Raw genomic sequence first — 19,787 nt, forward strand, 5'->3', positions numbered from 1 at the left:
AAGAGAAGGTCCCTCTGTGCACAGCAGTCTTGACCTTAGTCAGGTTTATGCACACCTAGGTAGTGTGGAATTCCAGAAGATGAATCTACACCAATCTGGCAACCTTACTTCCTCTCTGCAATGTTTTCTTGATCTAAAATAGGTCAGGGGGTGCTAGCTAGCTGTGGGGGCATTACACACTTTTGAGGCCCCACTTTCAGACTTCAAGGAATATATTCAGATCAGGCACAGCCAACCTCCAGGTGGGGCCTGGAATTGCTGCTCATCTCTAGACTATACAGACCAGCTCTGCGGCAAAAATGGCTACTTTGGAGGGGTGTATGTGTAGCATTGTATCTCCCTGAGGTTTAGAGATTCCAGCTTGCAGATAGGGTCCGAGAATCCCCTGGAAGTACAGCTCATCTCTAGGTAGTTAGGCTGAAGAGAAAGCTATCTGCCCTCACATGCATCCCTTCAAAAGGAATGCACATGGCCCCAGAATCCACTTGGTTGCTTGGCTGGTGATGGCTGCCCTTCTGAAGACTCAGACCTACTGCTGGCAACTGCAGTCCCCATTGTTGTCTGCAAGGCCAAGTTGTTGCCTAATAAAAGTGGATCACCTAGTTTTCCCCAAGTCTCACTGTCTACTTTCCTGTAGAGCTAACTACACTTGAAATTCTGGGCCACTTATCTTTGAGTTCATAGGAGTTTTTATTTACCAGGCCAACCTTGAAAAAAGTCACTTCAGTTCCCATGTCTCTCCAGCCATTTACTTGTTCACTATTTACACTTTCAGGCTGTAAATATTCTTTATTTAGATCTTCCTGAACTTTCCAGACTCGCAGGATTGATATTGGTCTGTCTGTCTCTCTGCACCCCAAAATACAAACAGTTGCTGGTAAGGGCTGGCCAAAGCCCATGGCCCAAGAGGGACACACCTGCAACCATTCCACCCCAACCACAGTCTGTGAGCCTCTACCATCCTCTCTAGATCGCTGCTCATCTCTAGATTATAATGATCAGCTCTGCAGGCAAAAATGGCTACTTTAGAGGTCAGACTCTGAAGCATTGTACAATTTTAAGGATCTCCTCCAAACCTCCAGGTGGGGTAGCCAACCCAGGGGTAGCCAACCTCCAGGTGGGGCCTGGAGAGCTCCTGGAATTACAGCTCATCTGCAGAGTATAAAGATCAGCTGCCCAGACAGAAAGGGCTCATTTGGAGTTTGGACACGGTTGAGGAGAAGAAACATTTAAGGTCTCCCACACAGGTAGTTGTAGAGTTGAAACACTTGAGACCTACTGCACAGGGTTGTTGTGTAGATAAACCAGGAGGCAAAAGAACCTCTGCAACAGCTTCCATTTTAACCTGTACAACAACCCTGTGTGGTAGAGGTCAAATCTGCAGAGAGTTGCTTGGCTGTTTCTTCCCTCCAGCAGCATGGCTGGCCACAGCAGTATTTTAAGTGAGAAGGGTTTTTCTGTGGCCTCCCTGTCAGCCAACTGTTTGGCAGAAAGGGAAAGTTTTCCCCCTCTCAAAAGGAAAGCCCTCACCCATGCCCTCAGACTTGGAAATACCCCCCTCCCCTCAGTCAGGAGCTGTTAAAGGATCCTTCGCAGCAGGCCTGAAGGGGGGAGGGGGAGCACTCTGCAGCCTTCTGCCAGCTCTGTCAGGGTTCTGAGGCAATTTGCAGTTGGACATGACAGTTAGGACAGCCTTGGGGCGAAATGGGCTGGCGCAGCCTGTCCAAGCCTCTGTTCTCATCCCCTTTGGCAGCCCTACTGACCTCCTCTCCCCTGCCCCTGGGTGAGCGGGCCCTGTCAGAACTTTGGCCCAATGATCGAGCCTCCCAACTGGCTTCACACCTCCTGACTGGCTAGAACTCTGGCCTGTCTTGGTGAAGGCCTCACCCGATTAGCTAGAAATCTTGTCTGGCCTGGTGAGGGCCCAAACGGAACGTGCTTTGCACATTCCAACTAGGCCCTCACCCAGACCGGCTCCGCCCACTCTCTGCCCACTTAGCCCTTAACCAAATATGTATACCGGTCCTCGAGCAGTTTAAAGATCACTTGCGGCTCATCAACTGAACACAGATTTTTCTGATTCAGGGCCATGGAAATCATAGTGCTCTATAACAAAACTGAAGGTATTCTGTATGTTAGTAGAGTAATATCAAGGTATTTTTTAAAAATTAGAAACATAATACAATACTACAATGGTGTCTAATAGCTTAATACTGAAGAAAGTGGGAAGATGCTATTCTGGCCTATTCATACTAACAAATTAATTGTGAAAGAAGTATGAAAACATACCTTTTTCTATAAGCTTTTATTTGAGTTACTGGGTACAGTGCAAGCAGGACGCAGGGACTTATTACTAACCAATTCATCCGGTAATGTGATTTTATACTCTCTAGCTTTTGAAAACTTTAATCTTACTGTATTATTGCAAATACAAGCACAAGCCAGAAGAGGGTGCAGCAAACTATTAGCAAATCCAGTTCTTTTCTTCTGCCCTTAAATGACTAAGCGTACTGAAAGTTGCCAAGTACTCCTGGTCATGGGCCAGAATCGTCAAGAGTGCTCTTTAGCATACTAGGCCTAGTACATTTCCAGGATTTACTGATAGCAGGTTTTCCTTTTTTTTGTAAGGGCAAATCTGAGAAATATACTGTATCTACAGGAATAAATCTATCTCCTGCTAATCAAGCATGCTATGCTATAGATAAGGATTTGAGAGGAAAAGGAAGATCGGTCCCCCATACACACATCCAACAGATGAACAGAGAAGAAAATGGCAGAAGGTAACATTTTTCATACTTATGGCATGCCAAAAATCTCCTTTCCTATGCAGTTATTGAAGGTATGTCAGGGTGGCCTCACCCCCACATAGCAACAAAGGAAAGTCTTGCCCAGGTACAGATGAGGCAGGCAGCTCAACTAGACACTGAGCGTGAAGGGAACAAGGGTGGGGCTATGCACAGAAATGCACTAGCAGCAGCCTTACACACACACACACACACACACACACAGACACACCTGAAATCCTTAGGCCAGCCCAGGGAAGGCCAGACCTTTCCAAAGGATAGAATCATAGAATCATAGAGTTGGAAGGGGCCATACAGGCCATCTAGTCCAACCCCCTGCTCAACGCAGGATTAGCCCTAAGCATCCTAAAGCATCCAAGAAAAGTGTGTATCCAACCTTTGCTTGAAGACTGCCAGTGAGGGGGAGCTCACCACCTCCTTAGGCAGCCTATTCCACTGCTGAACTACTCTGACTGTGAAAAACTTTTTCCTGATATCTAGCCTATATTGTTGTACTTGAAGTTTAAACCCATTACTGCGTGTCCTCTCCTCTGCAGCCAGCAGAAACAGCATCCTGCCCTCCTCCAAGTGACAACCTTTCAAATACTTAAAGAGGGCTATCATGTCCCCTCTCAACCTCCTTTTCTCCAGGCTGAACATTCCCAAGTCCCTCAACCTATCTTCATAGGGCTTGGTCCCTTGGCCCCAGATCATCTTCGTCGCTCTCCTCCTCAATTTTATCGACGTCCTTCTTGAAGTGAGGCCTCCAGAACTGCACACAGTACTCCAAGTGTGGTCTGACCAGTGCCGTATACAATGGGACTATGACATCTTGTGATTTTGATGTGATGCCTCTGTTGATACAGCCCAAAATGGCATTTGCCTTTTTTACCGCTGCATCACACTGCCTGCTCATGTTTAGTTTACAATCCACAAGTAGCCCAAGGTCTCGTTCACACACAGTGTTACCTAGAAGCGTATCCCCCATCCAGTAGGTATGCTTTTCATTTTTCTGACCCAGATGCAGAACTTTACACTTATCTTTATTAAATTGCATCTTGTTCTCATTTGCCCATTTTTCCATTGTGTTCAGATCTCGTTGAACTCTGTCTCTATCTTCCGGAGTATTTGCCAGTCCTCCCAATTTGGTGTCATCTGCAAACTTGACAAGTAGTCCCTCCACCCCCTCATCTAGATCATTAATAAATATGTTAAAAAGTAGCGGGCCAAGCACCGAGCCCTGAGGTAGCCCGCTACTCACCTCTCTCCAGTCTGATGAAACACCATTGACAACAACTCTTTGAGTGAGGTTCTCTAACCAATTCCCTATCCACCTGACTATCTGAAAATCCAGATTGCAGTCCTTCAATTTATCCATCAGAACATCATGGGGAACCTTGTCAAAAGCTTTACTAAAATCCAAGTAAATGACATCAACCGAATTTCCCCGATCCAGCAAACCTGTTACTTGGTCAAAAAAGGAAACCAGGTTGGTCTGGCAGGACCTGTTGGAGACAAATCCATGCTGACTTCCTTGGATCACCAAATTGTCCTCCAGATGTTTGCAGATCGCTCCCTTTAATATCTGCTCCATTATCTTCCCCACAACAGAGATCAGACTCACTGGTCTGTAGTTTCCCGGGTCATCCTTCCTCCCTTTTTTGAAGATCGGAATAACATTTGCTCTCTTCCAGTCCTCCGGGACATCTCCAGTCCTTAAAGAGGTTCCGAAGATGATGGACAAGGGCTGTGCAAGTTCTCTGGAAAGTTCTTTGAGTACTTTCGGGTGCATTTCATCCGGACCAGGGGATTTGAACTCATCCAGTGCAGCTAAATGCCTCTCGACAACCTCTCTATCCATGTTAACCTGCCACCCAGACACTGTCCTTTGGCTATGGCCATCTCTAGATGTGCCTAAACACTTTGACCTGTGGGAAAAAACAGATGTAAAATAGGCACTAAGCCTTTCTGCTTTCTCTGCATCTTCCGTTAGAGTTTGTCCATCCGCACCCAACAGTGGGCCTATTGCCTCCTTTACTTTACGTTTGCTCCTCACATAACTGAAAAATCTTTTCTTGTTACAATGGGCTTCCCTGGCCAATCTTAGCTCATTCTCAGCTTTGGCCTTTCTGATGATTGGATCCTGGGACAGACAACAGGAGAAAGAGACCATGTTGAAAGGGGAAACCTTCCTGGGATGAGACCTAAGTAAGGGAAATTTTAAGGTTGCTACAGCCCTTTGTCCCAACTCTGTCAGATCCTGACAAGGTACAAGGGTACTGTTCTACTTATGGTAACCTCATAGTGTTTTCAAGGGAAGAGATGTTCAGATGTGGCTTGCCATTACCCTGCCTTAGTGTGGCAGCCCTGGACTTCCTTGATGTTCTCCCAAATACTCTCTCAAATACTACCAAGTATTCTCTCAAATACTACCAAGGGCTGCCTCTGCTTACCTTCTGAGATCTTGAGATCTATAACTCTGGTATAGTACAAAAGCAAGGAAAATATGGAATTTCCCCTCTTTCTGCTTTTAAGTAGAACTGTGAAGCACAAAAGACACAGTTCAGTGCTGAAAGTCACATTCCCTTGTTGATTTCTTTGCTTTACATTGCAATGATCACGTACTTGAGCACTGACATCACCACAAAGTCTAATGGCACATTACATCCTAACAACATTTACTCCATCATAAGCTTTACGGGTCACAGCTTACACTCTAGATGAGTCTGTTATTCTGTAAAGTGCCATTGGACTCATCTTTTATTTTACTGCTATAATGCCATGAAATTATCACCATTTAGAGAGCTTCTCACACCTTAGCAGCAGCAGCATATCAATGACATGGAGAGAGTGCTGGGGATGGTTGACAGCCTCCAATTTCACTGCAAGGCCTGGTCTTGGGACTCCGCACTGTCTCATGTGGGAGGTGCTTCACTTATCCATGTGCTCCTCCTTCTGCTCACAACACATCCTCTGCAGCTAACAGAAGGCAAGCACTCTGTGCATCCTCAGCCAACCACCTACACCTCATACAAAGCAAGACACAAATTGTATACACAAATTGTATAAAAATTGTGGAAAGGACCATCCTCCTGTGAAAGGTCTAGCTCTTATGACACAACAGGCATTCGTTATTCTTAGCCATTGCATTAACCAGCCATTCCCAAGCCTAGAATAGGGAATAGGGATGGCATTATTTCAAGGCATTTCTCCTGGTGTTGAAGCCACCTGAATTCTCCTATCCCAAAGAGACATCAAGAAGCAGCAAGTAAGTCTTTGCACCCCAAACGGACAGTGGAACAATACTAGCATGTAGTACCACAAATAGCTCCAATTAGCCTGAGAGCATCAGAAGTCAAGTAGGATTGGAACTTGCATGACAAAGCCCCAAGAAAGAATGAAGCTGCTTTGCAGAGGAAGGTGATAGGAAAATCCCTCTGCTCATCTCTTGAGCAGAACTTCATAGGATTGCTGCGAGTCTCTTATGTCCTGATGGCACACTTCACTTCCTTTAGAAGCACTTTCATACATGATAAAGAATGCATTGTGAAAACAGTATTTCAGTATTTGTGGTTTAGTGGGTGTTTCTGTAACCCGCTAGAGTATACTTTATTGTGGTTCAATATCATTAAGAGCCGTTGTGTGTGCCTGTGCCTGTGTCTGATTGAGCGGGAGGGTGCTGGGGTTGGTTAGTAATAGGGGAATTACAATCCCTGTGCTGGATTGTGACCATGTGAGTCACAGTCCTCACAGTCCTCACCAGAGGTGTGCGGCTTTGGTGTGATCAGAAGGGATACTGTCCTGTGCTTTGCCTGTGGATCACCATGAGGATTTTATACTGAAGATAAACATTCTAGAGTCAATTAACCTATTTTTGGAAGATGCGGAGACTCAAGGCCCATATCCAGTTCCCTGCAAAGTGTGCATCATGTTGGTTTCCCCCCCTAAAAACAAGAATCATAGAATCATAGAAATGGAAGAGATCTCCTGGGTCACAGAACCCCAAAATCCTGAGTCACACTGCTGACTCATTTTCAATGTATGGTCTACTAAGGCTCCTAGATCCTTTTCGCACATACTACTGGCAAGACAAGTCTCCCCCATCCTATATTGGTGTAGATGGTTTTTCCTACCTAAATGCAGAACTTAACATTTGTCCCTATTGAATTGCATTTATTCAGTTTAGCCCACTTCAAGATCGTCCTGTATTCTGATTCTGTCTTCTGTTGTGTTTTCTACCCCTCCCAGTTTAGTATCGTCTGCAAATTTAATAAGTATCCCTTCTAATCCCTCATCCAAATCATTTATAAATATGTTGAACAACACAGGCTCCAGGACAGATCCTTGGGGTACTCCACTTGTCACTCTTTTCCAAGAATATTCTGAACCATTAACAAGTACCCTCTGGGTACGATCTGTCAACCAGTTATTGATTCACCTGACAGAATTAGCAACCATACTGCATTTTACCAACTTGTCAACAAGAATATCACGTGGAACCCTATCAAAAGCTTTTCTGAAATCCAGATAAACTATGTCCACGGCATTCTCCTGATCCAGCAAGGTAGTCACTTTCTTGAAGAAAGAGATAAGTCTCACATGACTTGTTCTTTCGAAACCCATGCTGAGTCTTAGAAATCACAGCTCTGTTCCAGTTGCTCAAGGACCGAGTTTTTGATTATTTATTCCAAACTTTTGCCAGCTACAAATGTCAAGCTGATGGGTCAATAGTTACCCGGATCCTCCTTTTTCCCTTTCTTGAAGATGGGGACATTTGCCCGCCTCCAATCATCTGGCATCTAACCTGTTCTCCAAGAAGCGTCAAAAATAATGGACAGAGGTTCAGAGATTGCATCTGCAACTTCAGAGAATACATCTGCAAAGTCATGGGAATAGCAGAAAAATGTCTTCGTTTGCTTTACTGACTACAAAAAAGCATTTGATTATGTGGATCACAACAAATTACGGGAAGCTCTGCAAAATGTGGGTGCTCCAGTACATTTGATCAAAATGATTCAGTCACTCTACGTAAACCAAGAAGTCAATTTACGAATAACATTTGGTGATACTGACTGGTTCAAAATAAAGAAAGGAGTGTATCAAGGTTGTATTCGTTCCCCCTTCTTGTTTAACTTGTATGCTGAGATGATTATGAGAGAGATTGAAAGAATTAATTAGTGTAATTAATTAATCTTGTAATTAAGATTGGAGGAAGGAATATAACTAATCTTTGGTAAGATGATAACACTACCCTCATTTCATAAACTAAGGAAGGCCTAAAAAAGGTAAAGGTAAAGGTATCCCCTGTGCAAGCACCGGGTCATGTCTGACCCTTGGGGTGACGCCCTCTAGCGTTTTCATGGCAGACTCAATACGGGGTGGTTTGCCAGTGCCTTCCCCAGTCATTACCGTTTACCCCCCAGCAAGCTGGGTACTCATTTTACCGACCTCGGAAGGATGGAAGGCTGAGTCAACCTTGAGCCAGCTGCTGGGATTGAACTCCCAGCCTCATGGGCAAAGCTTTCAGACGGCTGCCTTACCACTCTACGCCACAAGAGGCTCAAGAAAGGCCTAGAACAGCTGATTACAAAGGTCAATGAAGTAAGCAAGGAATTCGGCCTTTTCTTAAACACTAAAGATATAAAATTAATGACCGCTGCAAAAAACAGACATGTCACAATAACAATTGATGGTGAAGAAATCGAATGCATTCAATAATTATTTTTTCTTGGATCACAAATGTATGTGAGTGGTGACTGCAGTATGGAAATAAAACGTCAAATTGCTCTAGGTCTATCAGCAATGATGAGCTTGAACCAAACATGAGAAAGCAAGGACATAAGCCTGACTACCAAATGTAGATTAGTTACATCTATCATATTTCCAGTAGCCATTTATGGCTATGAAAGTTGGACAATGAAAAAATCTGACAAAAGAAGAATCAATTTCTGGAGAAGGCTTCTGCAGGTTTCATGGACAGCAAAAGTCACAAACAGAGAAATATTACAGCGCATAAAGTCTGATATATCATGGGTAGGCAAAATCACGAAACTATGGCTCACTTACTTTGGCCATATCCAACTCAATGGAGAAAGCAATTATGCTAGGATTTATCAGTGGAAAAAGGAAACCAGGCTGACAGAATGGTTGGATGTGGTTGGAATGGACAATGGCCAGAACACTGCACAGCTGAGGGATGCAGTGCAGGATTGAGGATCATAGCCATGGCTTTGCGATGGGATCACCAAGAATTGGAAATGGCTGAATGGCTGATAATAACAACAGTAACCAGCTGCATTAGATACCTATTGCTGGAACAGCAGTTCTGTAGTGAATCAAGGACTTATTTGAATGCATAAATAAATCCCATAAGACTGTCCTGGCCACCTTAATACTGAATGGGAACCCTTAAACTACATATATAATGAAGCATTTGTAGGAAATACAAATCTGCATTCATTTCAACCTTAGTTTAAACATTTGGAACTCTGACAGATGTAAAAATCTTATTACTTCCCATGTATCTTTTTCAAAAGAGCCTCTTGTGGCGCAGAGTGGTAAGGCAGCCGTCTGAAAGCTTTGCCCATGAGGCTGGGAGTTCAATCCCAGCAGCTGGCTCAAGGTTGACTCAGCCTTCCATCCTTCCGAGGTCGGTAAAATGAGTACCCAGCTTGCTGGGGAGTAAACGGTAATGACTGGGGAAGTCACTAGCAAACCACCCCGTATTGAGTCTGCCATGAAAACGCTGGAGGGCGTCACCCCAAGGGTCAGACATGACCCGGTGCTTGCACAGGGGATACCTTTACCTTTACCTTTATCTTTTTCAAAGTGTGGAAGATTAAGAATGTCCTCTAACAGGACACCAGGAAATAAAGTATACTTACAAAATGAGGACATCTATTTACTATTTAAGATTAATTGGTATATTCCAATTTTCTAAAATTAAAATGCATAGAATAAGTCTGTTAAACTATTAAAAGATTAATGAATTCAAAATGTCACTAGATAGTAGGATATAAAATTGAAACATAGTTTGGAAATCCAGTCCAAAGATTACTTCACAATGTAGACCTTTAGTTAATCAACACTGGTTTAACAATAGACATTATTATGATTAATGTAAATTAAAAGAAACAATAAAACATGTAAGGATTCTAAGTTATATTGATGAAAGAGAGTCTGAACAAGAATTTGTTCCCTGGGCTTTGGCAGTAACAGTAGGTATCAAAACAAGTATTTTGGAATTTTTCTTAAAGAATTTATCTTTATCGCAATGTTAAGATTCTCAAATTGGCTATTTAGCCTATAGCCTAGCACGAACTATTATGAACATAAATGCCAGAAAAGGTCTTAGATTTGCTATACAACACATCCATTGAAATCTTCAAATTGTGGTAAGGTAAAGGTAAAGGTATCCCCTGTGCAAGCACCGAGTCATGTCTGACCTTGGGGTGACGCCCTCCAGCGTTTTCATGGCAGACTCAATACGGGGTGGTTTGCCAGTGCCTTCCCCAGTCATTACCGTTTACCCCCCAGCAAGCTGGGTACTCATTTTACTGACCTCGGAAGGATGGAAGGCTGAGTCAACCTTGAGCCAGCTGCTGGGATCGAACTCCCAGCCTCATGGGCAAAGCTTTCAGACGGCTGCCTTACCACTCTGCGCCACAAGAGGCTCTTATCAAATTGTGGTACTGTAGCCTTAAAACTTTATTGGGTGCATAATGCTGCAGCTAGAATGTTGACTGCATGAACATATCACTACAGTATGAGACCATCTACAATGGTTTTCAACTTATTTCTGGATACAATTCAAGGTCCTACTGTTGGTCCAAATGGCTTGGGGGCAAAAGACTTAGACTTCCTAGCCCTTACAAACCTAACCAATCACTACAGGTCATCCTCTGAGGCCCTGTTTCAGGCTCCCTTGCCTTCAGAGATTAAGAGGGTTGCAACCAAGGACAGGATGTTAGTTGCAGCACTGAAACTCTGGAACTCTCTTCCCAGAGAGACTTGGCCCATCTCCTTCTGTTGCCATCTTCCATTAGCAGGTAAATAATTTGTGATGTTCTCTTAGTGATCCCTCAATTCTGCCCTGATTTTAATTGTTGCTATTATGAATGTGCATTTTATTATATTGCATGTGTATTTTACTTTTTTTCATTGGTTTGAATACGTTTTTGTTGGGGTTTTGTTCAGGTACCTGATGTTATTTTCAATCTTGAAAAGACTAAAGACAGACAAAATATTTTTCTTTCCAAAAGTTAATAATAGTCTGGATGAAGGAAATGATTTTGAGTATATGAGGGTTGTCTCTTATACCATGATTCAACTGCGGAACAGTTCTTTGCCTACTTAAAAACACCAAAAAGATCAAATAATGGATCTCCCAGCATCACATCTGTTTTGACCCTGTATCTTTTGTTATTGCAACATTTTATATCTATTATTGACACTCAGCAGTGGTAGCAAGTTCAACTGTAGTTAACAAAATCAACTCCAAATCTTAACTTGTTTTTACTTGTCTATTTATTTATATTGCTTGATTATTCATGCTCTCTCTCTGCTAATGTTTATATCTGTGTAGTTTTACCAGTCTTCACTTTGTAAGCCACTTTAAAAGAAGGGGGGGTGAGTATTTAAATAAATTATAACTTGTCAGAATCCAAGTTACTCTAACTACAAAGACAAAACCTAGTAACTCACGCTAAATTGACATCAGTATTTTTAAGGAAGCAATTTCCTGTCTTTCTTTTCTCCACTGCATTTCAGCTGTAAGGAAGTGGATAATAGTTCACAGTTATTACATACAACCCCATTATCAACAAATAAAAATATAGTTTTAATAAATGTTAAAACTGTAGCAAAACCTGGAATTAGAATAATAAATACAATAGAGGGGGAGAAATAGGCTATATTCACCCATTCAGTCTCCATTATCTAATGTGCACAAGCTAATTCAGCAGGAGGTGTTTGCCAGTTTAAGCGATGAGTGTTTGACTATGTTCCAGTTCTTGGTGAATGGAAAACCAGCAGCTTCCTGTTACAAAATGTACCAACAGTCTATGCCTAATAATACACATTGACATTGGCAATTTATATGCTTGATATATACAGGTTTCTAAAAATAATGTTATACTAGCATATTTTTAGCTAAATAAAGAATTCTCATCAAGACTGCTTTCTTCTTTGGTTCAGTCCAAAAGAAGACATTCTGGCTACATTTTTACACACATAGCCCTTCATATCAGTGGCTTTAAAAAAGATATTGGACAAGTTCATGGAAGAGGAGGAGCATTAATAGCTATTAACCAGGTTGGTTAAACAGAAACAATCTTCAGATGCAGTATACCTTTGAATACCAGTTTGGGGGGGGGGGGCTTAGCCTTTGTTTGTGGGCCTTCAAAGGCATCTGGTTGGTCACTGTGGGAAGCAGGATGGTGGATTTCATGGACCTTTGGCTTCAACAGGCTCAAATGCAAATACTGGGTCACTGTCAAAGCAAGCCAGATCTCAAGTGGAAAAAGCCCTACCTACATCAAAATATGTCTTGTTATGAGCAACTATACTGATGCTACAGAGAAAATGGAAAGCTGCCAGTACAGTGACCAAGAATGGTTTTCCTTCACTACCCAAAAAGCACACTGATGCATTGGCTATAACACTTTCAGCAACTGTTTACCTGAGGAACTTCTAACTCTGGCTTTTGTTTGATGGTTCCCTGTGTTCTACATATGCCTTCCTTCAGTCTCACTTTCCTCCCAGATTAACAGCTTCCTAAAATATGTACATGTCCTTCTGCTATACTGATGGGAGCCAGCATGTGGCTGCCCCCACCACCTTGACTCCCAGGGGGGAAGAGCAGGGGGAGAATTGAAGAAAATGGAAAATATAATAAATAAAAAACAGCAACTCTTACCACGGATTGCTTGATCCATGAGCAATGCTCACATCCTGCTTCTCTGGCAGGGCCAGAAGAACTGATGAATCCTGGAAGAAGCCCCTCCCCAACAGGATTGCAAAAATACTCTCAACCCTGTCACCTGCAGGAGGAGCTTATCCCAGGCATAAGACTGCCCCACTGGAGAATCACCAGAGAACTGGAATTATTCAGAAGTCATGCTGAACTGACCAAAGTCTCAAAACAAGAGCTACATGACCTACCTCAAAACTTCAGCATTGGAAAAACAGTCATGAAGATGTAATCATATCAGAGAGCTAATAATTCAAAAGATGCTGTATCATCTAAAATCCTGTGACAGCCTGTCAAGGTTCAGCCAGGCCCTTGAGGCAACAGAGAACAAACATAGTCAAAACATTCAGGGTGTGGAGGGAGGAGCACACAAGTATCCAGAAGTTCAGGTGTCAAAACAAACAGAGGAAATTCAAAACACACAAACCAGGTCACAGTCCAGGCCATCAAACATACTACTGTCTAGAATAAACCAACTCCCAACAAAAGCCACACACACAAGCTATAAAAAACATGCCTCCATATAGGTTTGCCCTTTCCTGAATGCGTTTATCAGGAAAATTCTGCTGAATCATTCAGGGGCACTAGCAATACATCAACCTACTGAGTCATCCACAGACAGGTGCAACCCATCAATGGCTGAGCAGTCTAATGGTTGTCACTCCTGATCCTGTGATGATTCAAACACACAAGCAGAGGTTGACCAGTGCTGGGCTGTCAATCACATGCTATGGTGCTGGTCTTGCACCTTCCTCTGGGCCCACTTTCTCCAGCAATCCAAGACTAGAGAAAATTTGCTGGAAACCTCATAACAAAGCTTCAGGAATATGGTATAAGACACTTATGAATGCTTATGAGATGGCAGTAAAGGCCACAAGGAGGGGATATTTTGTGACTTTTGTTGTCTCCGCTAGCTTGCGGCCAGCACATACATACATTCATTCATTCATTCATTCATTCATCTCCATCCCCTGAGGCTCAGGGCAGTTTACAAAAACAACATGTCTGACCCTTGGGGTGATGCCCTCTAGCATTTTCTTGGCAGACTCAATACGGGGTGGTTTGCCAGTGCCTTCCCCAGTCATTACCGTTTTACCCCCCAGCAAGCTGGATAATCATTTTACCGACCTCAGAAGGATGGAAGGCTGAGTCAACCTTAAGCCGGCTGCTGGGATTGAACTCCCAACCTCATGGTCAGAGCTTCAGACAGCATGTTGCTGCCTTACCACCCTGCACCACAAGAGGCTCTATTAAACTATAACAGAAGTAACAGAGTATAACGATGCAAACAGATTCACTGATGGATGTCCTTGGTTGCAGGGCTGTCCAAAATTAAACAATTAGATATAAACAGTGAAGCTTTAGCAAGCTTTTTTGCAGAGAAGATCTTGGCACTCAGCCATGACAAAATGCCTGTGAAACATTGTTCCTGGGGAAAGGCCACACTCAGGAACAGCAGGAAGGTGAGTTGGAAGTCTGTCATGGAACTGAGAATCAGTGAAAATCACTGCCTCTTCCATCTGTAGATATGTTCAGTGAGATTCAAATCATAAAATATTGAGATATTGTTGTTTACTTGATAATATCAGAACCATCACCGGCACATGCTGTTGCTTGAAACTGGTGCAGCTCATGCAGTAGATTGGAAGATACCGCATCTTCTTGAAGAAGGAAGAAAAGAAAATTGTTCAGCTTTGAAACCTTAAACATTTGAGCCTTAATCATTCAACATAAACTTTAGTCAAAGAACTAATGGCTACAATGCTGGATTAGACTATTCATCCATCTATTCCAGCATCCTCCAGCATCCTGGTTACAACAGTCAGATATCACAACCAGGGATGTCAGACAGCAACCTTAACTTGCTGCTAGTCCCCATCATCTGACAAAAAATTCTGCCTCTGGAACCAGAGACCCCCTTTATTTATCATGGCCATAAATATATCCAGCCTCTTTAAAAAATCCATCTGTCAGCTGCCAGCACCTCATCTCAAGGTAGCAAGTTCCAGAAGTTAGTTTTCTATTGTCTGAAGTAGTATTTCCTTTAGTATGTCTTGAATCTACTCACAATCAGTTTCACAGGTTCCAATATTATGGAACAAGTTGAAAATTTTCCCTATCCACTGTTTCTGTATCTTGCATAATTTCCTATATTGCTATAACATGTCTTGCTTGCATTGAAAACAACTGAATAGTCCTGTACTCTTAAGCTTTTCCTTTATGGGGCACTCTAATTTTGTGATTATTTTGGTTGTCCTTGCCTGCATGTATTCCAACTCTTCAAGGTCCTTTTAAAGAACAGTCCATCTAATGCAATATTCCAACTGATGGTGGCCTCAGGAGGTTTTATCCTAGCACCTGCTACTGAATATCCTATAACTGGAGGCTGAAGCTAGAACATTCTGCATGTTAACTATTACAACTGAACCACACTCTCACTGTGACACAAAGTGCAGATTTCTGAAGTTCAAGGAATATTAGGGGTAGCATGCTAGGTGACTCTGTCACATTCCCACTCATAGAGGTCACCTGCATTTTAACATCAGGGAAAGGAGCAGAAAGTTATGTTTATTGCTAGTTATATGTCTGCCTCTCTCTGCCACAGCCATGTAACAGCTCTGCCACTCCAGGCACTTCCCCTACTAGGCTCATTCTGTACACATTGGATAATGCACTTTCCCATTTTGCACAGGAGAATCCAACAGCAAAAACTCTATCCAACTGCTAGTCCTCCCTCATTCCTCTTTAGAACCATTGTATACCTTCCCCCATCCTTATAGTCAGTCCATGTTTCTCTGGGAATATGCATGGGTAGATTCTATAAATCTAGCTGTGGGTGAGGTTCATCTAGGTATCGAACTTGCTTCTGTTTTCTTTTCTATTTCTTGTACTCTTCTTTGTGTAAATAACAGACATGCCTGTTTATATGCAGATTCAATGTATCCCAACATCAAGGTTGCAAGGGATGCACCTGTGTATAGTGTTTACACCTCTGGTCCCTGTTCACAGGGTATCAAGGAACAGAACTGGAATCTGCTGGACACACCCAGATAGCAGATTTTTGTCATTCAACAATTCTTACAGTAGTCCTCATATTCCCGTGGAAATTCAGGCAGAATTAATATGGAATTTACATCCATAGTATAATGTTTAGATATCGTCTTGCTATATACTGAGATCTGAATGTAATACACTGTCACAGGTTGTACTCTTGGGGCTGCATTTGTGTCCTGATTACCCATTACAGACTAATCCTCTGGAATACTTTATTCCCCTGCACCATTTTGATCGGCACTGTTTTATTTCTTAAAATGCCAGTGCAAAGTCAATAGCAGTTCATGAAAGTACAGATGATGAGACAAAAATAACTAGAGAATCCCATTTTGGGTGTTGAGATCCATATCATGCTCTCTTTTGAATGGGGGTTTCTGTGGAAACAATTTAAATATTTCCAAAACAATGTTCTCTAAATAGTAGTACAAGTTATTTCTGCCTGCTTGCAGAACTAAAAATTTAAATATCAAAATATCAGTTAATAAAGAGGCAGTTAATAAAGAGGTAAGCCATTGAAAACATACATTACTAAAAAGACAACTACACCAAGACTGCCAGAACTGATTGTCTGGGGAAGGATCCAATTAGGCCAAAGGGCATTTCAGAAGGCAGGTCACTGCCAAACAGATTCAGTAGGTCTCTGAGGGGGAATTTTCAGGTGGAGAAGAGGCCAGTGACATGGGGGTACCAGGTTCTTCCTTTACCCATACCTTTTTACAAAAGTTTTTCCCCCTGCTTTAAATTGCCTCACCTTGCCTTTAGAACTTGTCAGCCAACTCTGCATTCTAATATATTGATTGTCCTGAAACCAGTTATTATTAGGCCCTGAGGCTTTCTCAATTTAGTTTTAATATAATTTGCCACAGTCTCACACACAGAGACTGCTCTGACCCCACCACCTGCATCTTTGGCACTAGCCAAGTTTGAAATTTTCTGACAGTGGAAATGGTCTCAAACAGAAGAATGACTTCAAAAATAATGCAGTGGTAAGACAGTACCAAATCAATATCAACATAAGTTTGCAGATATAACATCAATTTAGCAAATCTATTAAAACCTGAAGGAGATATTAGCTCTGGTCAACATTAATTTCTGCAGCTATATGATAACCTGTTAGGTCTAGAAGGTGTGGAGCTTTCTCCAGTTTCATAAGCCTCTGTTCATGTGACAATAGGTTCCATTACACTGCATCAGTCAATAGTATCAACAATCCACATTGCTGCATAATGTACCAGGGGCCTCCCAGTAGATGCAAAGATACCTTTGGTGTATCATTCAGCAAAGTGAATTAATGCTGTCATAGATTGCCCAATGTTCTAGTGACTTCTGCACATGCAAACCCAATGGATTTCAAAATCCAGTCTGGCACTTCCAATGGCATCCTCATTCTCAGGGTGGGCAGGGGGGGGGTTGGAAGTATACCCTACTTTTGTTACATAGATATACATTAGACAAACTTGTAGGGCCACTTTAATGAAGAGAACTGTTAATATAAGAATTAACCTTAAACATCATATTTATGCTATGAAACATCAATGACTAAAACCCCCTCTTATTACAGTTTCCATAAGAAACAGAGGGACGATAGAGGTATCACTTGCAGGAAGTGGGAATACATTTCAGGATGAGGTTAATGGAGGCAATTAGCTGAGAGGTGCTGGATGGGTATAAGACAGTTGGGAAGCTCAGAAGCTACAAAAGAGAATAATGGAAAGGACAAGGGGAGCCACTGGGGAGGGTTGGAGCAAACCCATTACCCACATTTGGGCACAGACCTACAGGTTAGGGAACACTATTGTGAGGGCTGTAAAAGGGGACAGGCAGAGCACTGCAGGGGTCTAGCTTCAACCAAACCAATAGCATGAGGGTTCTACAGGCCTACAGGGTGGCCCCAGCATTGCAATGTCTGTGCAGCAGCAGACCTTCTTGTTTGGTAAGGGAGCAGGGCAACTGTTTAATAGCAAGTGTGATGCATGACTGTTCCACATGTCAACTCTTTGAGCTGCTACCATGCAAATCAGCAGGATGCTGCTGCCAGCAACACATGAAAGTTGCTTTGTATTAATCAGAGAGGACCCAACAAGCATCTGAGCACTGTTTTCTCAGGGGCATGTCCATCAGTTTAACCAGCCAACCAAGATGTTCTTCCCTGCCCCAATTAACCATTATTACATCCCAACCCATTTTACAGGAATCCTTTCCTCAAGGCACCTTCTGGCAAGCATAATGTCATATTCTGAATACGCGTGGAGCAGATTTGTGTAATTGGGGGTGTGGGGGTGTGTGAAGCCTCTAAATGTATTCCTACCATGTTATCAGACTCATATAAATTAATCATTTTCAGATGTTCTAAGTAGTGACAATGAACATGCATTGAGAGAGTGGGATTGCAGCTGCAAATTCTGTTCCATCGTATGTGCAAGCTCTGCCCCAATGCACACTGGAATACATGACTTTTAAGTCCCAACTGGTTCTACAAATGCATTCCCATGAACATGCATAGCCTAGGGCAGACACAATCCCACTCTCCCCTGGTTCACATCCATTGACCACTTCCCACACACACACACACACACACACACACACACATCAGATTTGAAAAGGGCTAAACTACTGAATAATTATTGTGGGTCCACAAAACAAAATCCAGTGATCATACAACCGGTTTAACACAGACAAAGGAGAAGCGAGTATTTTATGATATGGGGGGAAGTTAACTGGAGACAGCTCAGAAGGAAAGAGGTGATGGTCCATAGCAGGACCTGTAAAGGAAGTGCAAGAATGTTAAAGAAGGGCCAGATCGAAGCATCCATGATTACCAAAAATACAGATACAGAGAGATCATTCCAAAGACATGTTGAACTCAGGGTAAGCCTTACGGCCTATTACAACTATTGGGATTTGCAAATGAGAAACATTTCCTCAGGCTTTCAGCTATAGATTGAGTATGCAGATTATCCTCCCACCCTCCCTGGAAAGAGAAACCCAATTAATACTAATTGATCCATTTTTGAGTCCCTAAAATATATAGTATACATTGATGGTGCATATGAATGGCACGTTTACTTGTAACAAAATAACCACCAGAAGGATGCTGCATGGTTTAAACTTTCTCAGGAGTTGTATAATTAATTTTTCCCTTCCCCCTGTTCCCCACTACCCTATCATTTCATTTCTGTATCTTAGACATGAGGCGCTTCTTGTAAAAGTTGAGTTATTGCTAATGAAATATAGAAAATCGAAAGAGCATTTGTGCTTCCTCTTGGAGTGTGATGTGATGCAAAGGTCAGTCTGTCTGCTGCCACTTCCCTGACACCAGAGCTATCATGTCACCCCCCAGGAACTGGTACAGCTGCACGCGTCAGGCCTGATACGTCACCCTGTCTGCCAGGAAAGTGAAGCATCCCCTAAAATGCAGGGCAGGAGGCCAAATGCACTCAATCGGCAGCCATGCTGTTTCTCAGCAGAGTAGGTTATGAGGCCACCGACTGCAAAGCCTAGATCTGCAAGAATGACCCAGTATTCCCTGGCGGTGCTAAGGAAATACACCAGCAGCATTTTTCTTTAAGCAGATAACTTCAACATGGCTGAACCACTTGCTACCCAATTCAAGCAGCTGCAGAAGAGGCTTGCAGCATGGAAAGCTGCTTCCAGAAACCATGCTCTGGCCACACGGCCACCTCCAGCAAATGTTAATTAGTCTTGTTTGCAGCAGCAGACCATCTGCTTTGCTCACCCAGTAGTGTGTTAGCATTTACTATCTGCCTACACTGCTCCTGAGCGCATTAGGGCACTGGCAGCACCGAGGCAATCTGATCCATGCTGGAAATACTAATATGCTCTCAAGAATAAAACAAGTCAGCACACAGGCAGACCTGCAGTCTTTACCATATCAAGCAGCATCATTTAAAGAGGCATCCAAATGCACATTCTAATGAAATCTGAACACTAAATATATTAAAAATAAATTGCTATATCCA

At 42.7% G+C, this 19,787-nt stretch overlaps 1 protein-coding gene across 5 annotated transcripts in view; it reads right to left on the reverse strand.

The window, feature by feature from the left end:
• Positions 1-19,787, reverse strand: part of NAV2 (neuron navigator 2) — a 342,897-nt gene that overhangs the window by 321,303 nt on the left and 1,807 nt on the right. The window lies entirely within an intron of this gene.

This window comes from Paroedura picta, chromosome 2 (assembly GCF_049243985.1).
Source record: "Paroedura picta isolate Pp20150507F chromosome 2, Ppicta_v3.0, whole genome shotgun sequence".
Classification (NCBI taxonomy): domain Eukaryota; kingdom Metazoa; phylum Chordata; class Lepidosauria; order Squamata; family Gekkonidae; genus Paroedura; species Paroedura picta.